This window comes from Arachis hypogaea, chromosome 14, assembly GCF_003086295.3.
Source record: "Arachis hypogaea cultivar Tifrunner chromosome 14, arahy.Tifrunner.gnm2.J5K5, whole genome shotgun sequence".
NCBI lineage: Eukaryota > Viridiplantae > Streptophyta > Magnoliopsida > Fabales > Fabaceae > Arachis > Arachis hypogaea.
Genome location: NC_092049.1, coordinates 98,793,489 through 98,803,341, shown reverse-complemented (window position 1 = coordinate 98,803,341; position 9,853 = coordinate 98,793,489). Strand labels below are relative to the sequence as shown.

The 9,853-nt window shown below is 39.1% G+C and overlaps 1 non-coding gene across 1 annotated transcript; it reads right to left on the bottom strand.

The window, feature by feature from the left end:
- Positions 1-6,288: 6,288 nt before the first annotated feature.
- LOC112746068 (small nucleolar RNA R71) lies at positions 6,289-6,396 on the bottom strand. The gene has a single exon (XR_003173968.1). It is a non-coding gene; the product is annotated as a small nucleolar RNA R71 (small nucleolar RNA).
- Positions 6,397-9,853: the final 3,457 nt, after the last annotated feature.

Sequence of the window (9,853 nt, the reverse complement as noted above, 5' to 3'; positions counted from 1 at the left end):
ATCGTCCAGTTGCTAGGAAGGGTCTTCCTAGAATGAGAGTAGCACTCTTGTGCTCCTCCATTTCCAGCACAACAAAGTCAGTGGGAAAGGTGAATGGCCTAACTCTGACAATCATGTCTTCAATCACGCCTGATGGGTATTTAGTGGAGCCATCAGCAAGTTGGAGACATATCCGGGTTGGTTTAACTTCTTCAGTTAAGCCAAGCTTTCTGATAATGGATGCAGGTATTAGGTTGATGCTTGCCCCAAGATCGCATAAAGCTGTCTTGGTGCATTGACCTTCTAATATGCATGGTATCAGAAAACTCCCAGGGTCTTTAAGCTTTTCAGGAAAGCTTTTCAGAATGACTGCACTGCATTCTTCAGTGAGGAGAACTCTTTCTGTTTCTCTCCAATCCTTTTTATGACTCAAGATCTCTTTCATGAACTTGGCATAAGAAGGTATTTGCTCAAGTGCTTTTGCAAATGGAATCTTTATTTCAAGAGTCCTGAGATAATCTGCAAAGCGAGCAAATTGCTTATCCTGCTCCTCTTTCCGGAGTTTTTGAGGATAAGGTATCTTGGCTTTATATTCTTCAACCTTAGTTGCTGTAGGTTTATTGCCTACAGAAGTGGTTGAAGAAGCCTTTTTAGAGGGGTTGCTTTCAGCATTTGTGTGTGTTTGATCCCTCACTGATAATTGAGTGCCAGAGTTAGAAACTAGAGTGATGTTAGATGCTAACTCCTTGTCTGTTCCTGACGTCTGAACGCCAGAACTGCGCCCATTTTGGGCGTTCAGCACCAGATCTTGCCCATTTTGGGCGTTCAACGCCAGATCCTTGCCTATTTCTGGCGTTGAACGCCAATCCTGCCTTGTTTCTGGCGTTGAACGCCAGTCCTGAGCATGGTCTGGGCGTTCAGCGCCAGCCTTCCACCAAATTTCTGGCGTTTTAGTTCCAGAATTACTTTTCCCTGGGCTCTTACTGTCCTCAGGTGAATTTTGGGTGGTTTGCTCATTTCTTAGCTTTTTGTTGCCCTGAGGTGGGGTATTTAATGTTTTCCCACTTCTTAATTGAACTGCTTGGCATTCTTCTGTTATTTGCCTTGACAGCTGCTGCTTTGTTTGCTTAAACTGTTCTTCCATATGTATATTAGCCATCCTTGTCTCTTGTAGTCTATCTTTGAATTCGGCTAACTGCTTTGTTAGAAAGTCCAATTGCTGATTGAATTCAGCAGCTTGTTTCCCAGAACTGAGTTCAGCAGTTGCTGTTTTAACCTCTTCTTTCATGGAAGGGTCACTGCTTAGGTACAGATGCTGATTCCTGGCAACTGTATCAATGAGCTCTTGAGCCTCTTCAATTGTCTTTCTCATGTGAATAGATCCACCAGCTGAGTAATCTAGAGACATCTGAGCTCCTTCAGCAAGCCCATAATAGAAGATGTTTAACTGAACCCACTCTGAAAACATTTCAGAAGGGCATTTTTGTAGCATCTCTCTGTATCTCTCCCAGGCATCATAAAGAGATTCACTATCTCCTTGTTTAAAGCCTTGGATGTCCAGCCTTAGCTGTGTCATCCGTTTTGGGGGAAAGTATTGATTCAGGAATTTTTCTGTCAGCTGTTTCCATGTCTTTATGCTGGCCTTAGGTTGGTTATTCAACCACCTCTTAGCTTGATCTTTTACAGCAAATGGAAACAGTAATAGTCTGTAGACATCCTGATCTATTTCTTTATCATGTACTGTGTCAGCAATCTGTAGAAACTGTGCTAGAAACTCTGTAGGTTCTTCCTGTGGAAGACCGGAATACTGGCAACTTTGCTGCACCATGATAATGAGCTGTGGATTCAACTCAAAGCTACTGACTCCAATGGAGGGTATGCAGATGCTACTCCCATATGAAGCAGTAGAGGGGTTAGAATATGACCCCAGAGTCCTCCTGGACTATTCATTTCCGCTTAGGTCCATGATGGAGAAAGGGAGATGATGTAAAATAGAGAAAATATTATTTATTTATTTATTTATTTATTTATTTCGAAAATAAGATAAAGATAAATAAAAATGGGTGAAGATTTTCGAAAAATTGAGAAGAGAGAAAGTGGTTAGGAAGTTTTGAAAAAAATCTGAATTTTAAAAATTGATTTTCGAAAAAGATGCTTTAAAATAGAGAGAAAAGCAATAAGATAGCACACGATTTAAAATTTTTAGATCTAATGCTCCTTGTTTTCGAAAATTTTTGGAGGGAAAAACACCAAGGAACACCAAACTTAAAAATTTTAAGATCAAGACACAAGGAAAACTCAAGACACAAGGAAAACTCAAGAACACTTTGAAGACTCACAAGAACACAAGAACATGAAGGAAGAACACCAAACTTAAAATTTTTAGAAAACCAAAATAAATTTTTGAAAAACAAAGAAAAATCAACAAGAGAACACCAAACTTAAAGTTTGACACAGAATTTAATAGAAAAATTATTTTTTTGAAAAAGATTTTTAATAAAACTGGTGCCCAATCGTCAAGAACATAAACCAACACTCTAGCCAATTGGGCAATAAATGTAACACTTGTTTTGAAGAAGGATATTTTTAACCAAGAACAATAATAAGAGACTCTAAACCAAAAAGAAATTTTTTTCCTAATCTAAGCAACAAAATAAGCCGTCGGTTGTCCAAACTCAAACAATCCCCGGTAACGGCGCCAAAAACTTGGTGCGCAGAAATTGTGATTACACTTTGATTATGTAAAATTCATCGCTCTTTCTTTCCCTGGTAATGGTGCCAAAAACATGATGCCAATACCATGGTTCACAACTTCGCACAACTAACCAGCAAGTGCACTGGGTCGTCCAAGTAATACCTTACGTGAGTAAGGGTCGAATCCCACGGAGATTGTTGGTATGAAGCAAGCTATGGTCACCTTGTAAATCTCAGTCAGGCGGATATAAAATAGTAATGGGGTTTTCGAAATTTTATTAATAAAATAGGGATAGAAATACTTATGTAAATCATTGGTGAGAATTTCAGATAAGCGAATAGAGATGCTTTCGTTCCTCTGAACCTCTGCTTTCCTGCTATCTTCATTCAATCACTCTTACTCCTTTCCATGGCTGGCTTTATGTAATGCATCACCATTGTCAATGGCTACTTTCGGTCTTCTCTCGGGAAAATGATCCAAATGCCCTGTCACGGCACGGCTAATCGTCTGGAGGCATCACCCTTGTTAATGGTTACATCATATCCTCTCAGTGAAAATGGTCAACGCACCCTGTCACGGCACGGCTATTCATCTGTCGGTTCTCGATCATGCTGGAATAGGATTTACTATCCTTTTGCGTCTGTCACTACGCCCAGCAATCGCGAGTTTGAAGCTCGTCACAGTCATTCAATCATTGAGTCCTACTCGGAATACCACAGACAAGGTTTAGACTTTTCGGATTCTCTTGAATGCCGCCATCATTCTAGCTTACACCACGAAGATTCCGATTAAGAGATCTAAGAGATACTCATTCAATCTAAGGTAGAACGGAGGTGGTTGTCAGGCACGCGTTCATAGGGAATGATGATAATTGTCACATTCATCCCATTCAGGTTGAAGTGCGAATGAATATCTTGGAAGCGAAATAAGATGAATTGAATAGAAAACAGTAGTACTTTGCATTAATCTTTGAGGAACAGCAGAGCTCCACACCTTAATCTATGGAGTGTAGAAACTCTACCGTTGAAAATACATAAGTGATAGTGAAGTTCATTGGTCTCGGCCCCAGAGGGGAGCCGGAGTAACCAAGACTACGAATACAATGATAAAAAGTTCTATTTATAATAAACTAGTCACTAGGGTTTACAGAAGTAAGTAATTGATGCATAAATCCACTTCCGGGGCCCACTTGGTGTGTGCTTGGGCTGAGCTTGAAGTCTACACGTGGAGAGGTCATTCTTGGAGTTGAACGCCAGCTTTTGTGCCAGTTTGGGCGTTGAACTCCACTTTGCAACTTGTTTCTGGCGCTGGACGCCAGAATTGGGCAGAGAGCTGGCGTTGAACGCCAGTTTGCGTCGTCTAAACTTGGGCAAAATATAGACTATTATATATTTCTGGAAAGCCCTAGATGTCTACTTTCCAACGCAATTGGAAGCCCGCCATTTCGAGTTCTGTAGATCCAGAAAATCCACTTTGAGTGCAGGGAGGTCAGAATCCAACAGCATCAGCAGTCCTTCTTCAACCTCTGAATCTGATTTTTGCTCAAATCCCTCAATTTCAGCCAGAAAATACCTGAAATCATAGAAAAACATAAAAACTCATAGTAAAGTCCAGAAATGTGAATTTAACATAAAAACTAATGAAAACATCCCTAAAAGTAACTAGATTCTACTAAAAACATACTAAAAACAATGCCAAAAAGCGTATAAATTATCCGCTCATCAGGTGTCTTGCATGTTTTCTTTACATTAAAAATTTTTCAAAAATATGTTTTTGATGTTCATCATGATCTTCATAGTGTTCTTGGTATTCATCTTGACATTCATAGTGTTCTTGCATTCATCACATACTTTGATCCAAAAATTTTCATGCATTGCATCATTTTCATGTTTTTTTCTCTCATCATAAAAATTCAAAAAAATCAAAAAAATATCTTTCCCTTTTTCTCTCTTAAAATTTCGAAAATTAGATTTGATTTTTTCAAAACTTTTTAAAATTTAGTTGTTTCTTATGAGTCAAATCAAATTTTCAATTTGAAAATCCTATCTTTTTCAAAATCTTTTTCAAAAATCAAATCTTTTTCATTTTCCTATTTATTTTCGAAAATTTTAAAAATATTTTTCAAAAATCTTTTTCTTATCTTTATCACATAATTTTCGAAAATGAAATCATCAATTAATGTTTTGATTCAAAAATTTCAAGTTTGTTACTTACTTGTTAAGAAAGATTCAAACTTTAAGTTCTAGAATCATACCTTGTGATTTCTTGTGAATCAAGTCATTAATTGTGATTTTAAAAATCAAATCTTTTTCAAAACTAATTTCAATCATATCTTTTCAAAAATATCTTCTTATCTTATCTTTTCCAAAATTTGATTTTAAAATATCTTTTCTAACTTCTTATCTTCTCATCTTTTCAAAAGTGATTTTCAAAATTTGTTTCAACTAACTAACTAACTTTTTGTTTGTTTCTTATCTTTTTCAAAACCATCTAACTAACTCTCTCTCTCTCTCTAATTTTCGAAAATATCTTTTTCAAAACTAATTTCAATCATATCTTTTCAAAAATATCTTCTTATCTTATCTTTTCCAAAATTTGATTTTAAAATATCTTTTCTAACTTCTTATCTTCTCATCTTTTCAAAAGTGATTTTCAAAATTTGTTTCAACTAACTAACTAACTTTTTGTTTGTTTCTTATCTTTTTCAAAACCATCTAACTAACTCTCTCTCTCTAATTTTCGAAAATATCTTCCCCCTTTTTCAAAATTTCTTTTTAATTAACTAATTATTTTAATTTTTGATTTTAATTTTTGAAAAATCTCTAACCTTTTTCAAAAACTATTTTCGAAAATCACTAACTCTTTTTCAAAAATTATTTTCGAAAATTCTCTCTCTCTCTTATCTCCTTCTATTTATTTATTCATCTACTAACACTTCATCTCACCCAAATTCGAACCCCCTCTTCCATCTGTGTTCGAATTTTTTTCTTCTTCTTTTCTTCTACTCACACAGGGGAACCTCTATACCTGTGGTAAAAAGGATCCCTATTATTATTATTTTTCTGTTCTCTCTTTTTCATATGAGTAGGAGCAAGGACAAGAATATTCTTGTTGAAGCAGATCCAGAACCTGAAAAGACTCTGAAAAGGAAGCTAAGAGAAGCTAAATTACAACTATCCAGTAAGCACCTGTCAGAAATTTTCGAACAGGAAGAGGAGATGGCAGCCGAAAATAATAATAATGCAAGGAGGATGCTTGGTGACTTCACTGCACCTAATTCCAATTTACATGGAAGAAGCATCTCCATTCCTGCCATTGGAGCAAACAATTTTGAGCTGAAACCTCAATTAGTTTCTCTGATGCAGCAGAACTACAAGTTTCATGGACTTCCATCTGAAGATCCTTTTCAGTTCTTAACTGAATTCTTACAAATCTGTGATACTGTTAAGACTAATGGAGTAGATCCTAAAGTCTACAGGCTCATGCTTTTTCCTTTTGCTGTAAGAGACAGAGCTGGAGTGTGGTTGGACTCTCAACCCAAAGACAGCCTGAACTCTTGGGATAAGCTGGTCACGGCTTTCTTAGCCAAGTTCTTTCCTCCTCAAAAGCTGAGCAAGCTTAGAGTGGATGTTCAAACCTTCAGACAGAAAGAAGGTGAATCCCTCTATGAAGCTTGGGAAAGATACAAGCAGCTGACCAAAAAGTGTCCTTCTGACATGCTTTCAGAATGGACCATCCTGGATATATTCTATGATGGTTTATCTGAGCTATCAAAGATGTCATTGGATACTTCTGCAGGTGGATCCATTCACCTAAAGAAAATGCCTGCAGAAGCTTAAGAACTCATTGACATGGTTGCTAATAACTAGTTCATGTACACTTCTGAGAGGAATCCTGTGAATAATGGGACGCCTATGAAGAAGGGAGTTCTTGAAATTGATACTCTGAATGCCATATTGGCTCAGAACAAAATATTGACTCAGCAAGTCAATATAATTTCTCAGAGTCTGAATGGAATGCAAGCTGCATCCAACAGTACTCAAGAGGCATCTTCTGAAGAAGAAGCTTATGATCCTGAGAACCCTGTAATAGCAGAGGTGAATTACTTAGGTGAACCTTATGGAAACACCTATAATCCATCATGGAGAAATCATCCAAATCTCTCATGGAAGGATCAACAAAAGCCTCAACAAGGCTTTAATAATGGTGGAAGAAACAGGTTTAACAATAGTAAACCTTTTCCATCATCCACTCAGCAACAGACAGAGAACTCTGAACAAAATATCTCTAATTTAGCAAACTTAGTCTCTGATCTATCTAAGGCCACTGTAAATTTCATTAATGAAACAAGGTCCTCCATTAGAAATTATTTGGCATTGAAACTTGGGAAGATGAACCTCCCTTGTTCACCAATGAACTAAGTGATCTAGATCAACTGACATTGCCTCAGAAGAAACAGGATCCTGGAAAGTTCTTAATACCTTGTACCATAGGCACCATGATTTTTAAGGCTCTATGTGACCTTGGTTCAGGAATAAACCTCATGCCCCTCTCTGTAATAGAGAAACTGGGAATCTTTGGGGTGCAAGCTGCTAAAATCTCATTAGAGATGGCAGACAATTCAAGAAAACAGGCTATGGACAAGTAGAGGACGTGTTAGTAAAGGTTGAAGACCTTTACATCCCTACTGATTTCATAGTTCTAGATACTGGGAAGGATGAGGATGAATCCATCATCCTAGGAAGACCTTTCCTAGCCACAGCAAGAGCTGTGATTGATGTGGACAGAGGAGAATTGATCCTTCAAATAAATGAGGACAACCTTGTGTTTACAACTCAAGGATCTCTCTCTGCATCCATGGAGAGGAAGCATAAAAAGCTTCTCTTAAAGCAGAGTCAACCAAAGCCCCCACAGTCAGACTCTAAGTTTGGTGTTGGGAGGCCACAACCAAACTCTAAGTTTGGTGTCAAACCCCCATATCCAAACTCTAAGTTTGGTGTTGGGAGATCTCAACAAAGCTCTGAACATCTGTGAGGCTCCATGAGAGCCCACTGTCAAGCTATTGACATTAAAGAAGCGCTTGTTGGGAGGCAACCCAATTTTTATTTATCTAACTATATTTTTCTTAGTTATATGTCTTTATAGGTTCATGATCATGTGGAGTCACAAAATAAATATAAAAATTGAAAACGGAATCAAAAACAGTAGAAGAAAAATCACACCCTGGAGGAAGACCTTACTGGCGTTTAAACGCCAGTAAGAAGTATGTTTTGGGCGTTCAACGCCAGAACAGAGCATGGTTCTGGCGCTGAACGCCAGAAATGGGCAGCATCTGGGCGTTTGAATGCCAGAAATGCACCCTGGAGAAGAGCTGGCGCTGAACGCCCAGAACAAGCATGGTTCTGGCGTTCAACGCCAGAAATGGGCAACAAATGGGCATTCAACGCCCAGAACAAGCACCAATCTGGCGCTGAACGCCCAGAGTTGTGTGCAAAGGCATTTTACATGCCTAATTTGGTGCAAGATTGTAAATCCTTAAGCACTTCAGGATCTGTGGACCCTACAGGATCACCTCAGGATCTGTGGACCACACAGGATCCCCACCTACCTCCACTTACTTCTTCTCACCCCTCTTTCACATAATCCCATAAACACTCTTCCCCAAAACCCTTCACCAATCACCTCAATCTCTCTTCCCCATCACCTCTTCACCACTCACATCCATCTACTCTTCCCCATAAACCTACCTCATAAACTCCACCTACCTTCAAAATTCAAAATCAATTTCCCACCCAAACCCACCCTAAATGGCCGAACTTACCCCCCTCCCTTCCCTATATATAACCCTCCATTCTTCCTCATTTTCACACAACACAACCCTCTTTTCTCTTCTTGGCCGAAACACACCTCCCCCCTCCTCTCCATATTTTCTTCTTCTTCTTCACCTATTCTTTCTTCTCTTGCTCGAGGGCGAGCAAAATTCTAAGTTTGGTGTGGTAAAAGCATAAGCTTTTTGTTTTTCCATTACCATTGATGGCACCCAAGACCGGAGAATCCTCTAGAAAAGGGAAAGGGAAGACAAAAGCTTCCACCTTCGAGTCATGGGAGATGGAAAGATTCATCTCCAAAGCTCATCAAGACCACTTCTATGATGTTGTGGCCAAGAAGAAGGTGATCCCCGAGGTCCCTTTCAAGCTCAAGAGAAATGAGTGTCCGGAGATCCGACATGAAATCCAAAGAAGAGGTTGGGAAGTTCTAACAAACCCCATCCAACAAGTCGGCATCCCAATGGTTCAAGAGTTCTATGCTAATGCATGGATCACAAGGAACCATGATCAAAGTAAGAACCCGAACCCAAAGAATTATCTCACCATGGTTCAGGGGAAATACTTAGATTTTAGTCCGGAGAATGTGAGGTTGGCGTTTAACTTGCCTTTGATGCAAGGAGATGAGCGCCCCTACACTAGAAGGGTCAACTTTAATCAAAGGTTGGACCAAGTCCTCATGGACATATGTGTGGAAGGAGCTCAATGGAGGATTGACTCCAAAGGCAAGCCGGTTCAACTAAGAAGACTGGACCTCAAGCCTGTGGCTAGAGGATGGTTGGAGTTCATCCCCACTAGCAACCGATCTGAAGTTACTGTGGATCGGGCCATCATGATTCATAGCATCATGATTGGAGAGGAAGTAGAAGTTCATGAAGTCATCTTCCTTGAACTCTACAAAATAGCCAAAAAGCCCTCCCCTGGGGCAAGGCTAGCTTTTCCTCATCTTATTTGCCATCTATGTTACTCAGCTGGAGCTTTCATAGAAGGAGACATTCACATTGAGGAAGAGAAGCCCATCACTAAGAAAAAGATGGAGCAAGTAAGAGAGCCCATTCATGGAGCTCAAGAGGCGCAGGAAGCTCATCACCATGAGATCCCGGAGATGCCTCAAATGCATTTTCCTCCACAAAACTATTGGGAGCAAATCAACACCTCCCTAGGAGAATTAAGTTCCAACATGGGACAACTAAGGGTGGAACATCAAGAGCACTCCATCATCCTTCATGAAATAAGAGAAGATCAAAAAGCAATGAGGGAGGAGCAACAAAGACAAGGAAGAGACATAGAAGAGCTCAAGGACATCATTGGTTCTTCAAGAAGAAAACGCCACCATCACTAAGGTGGACTCATT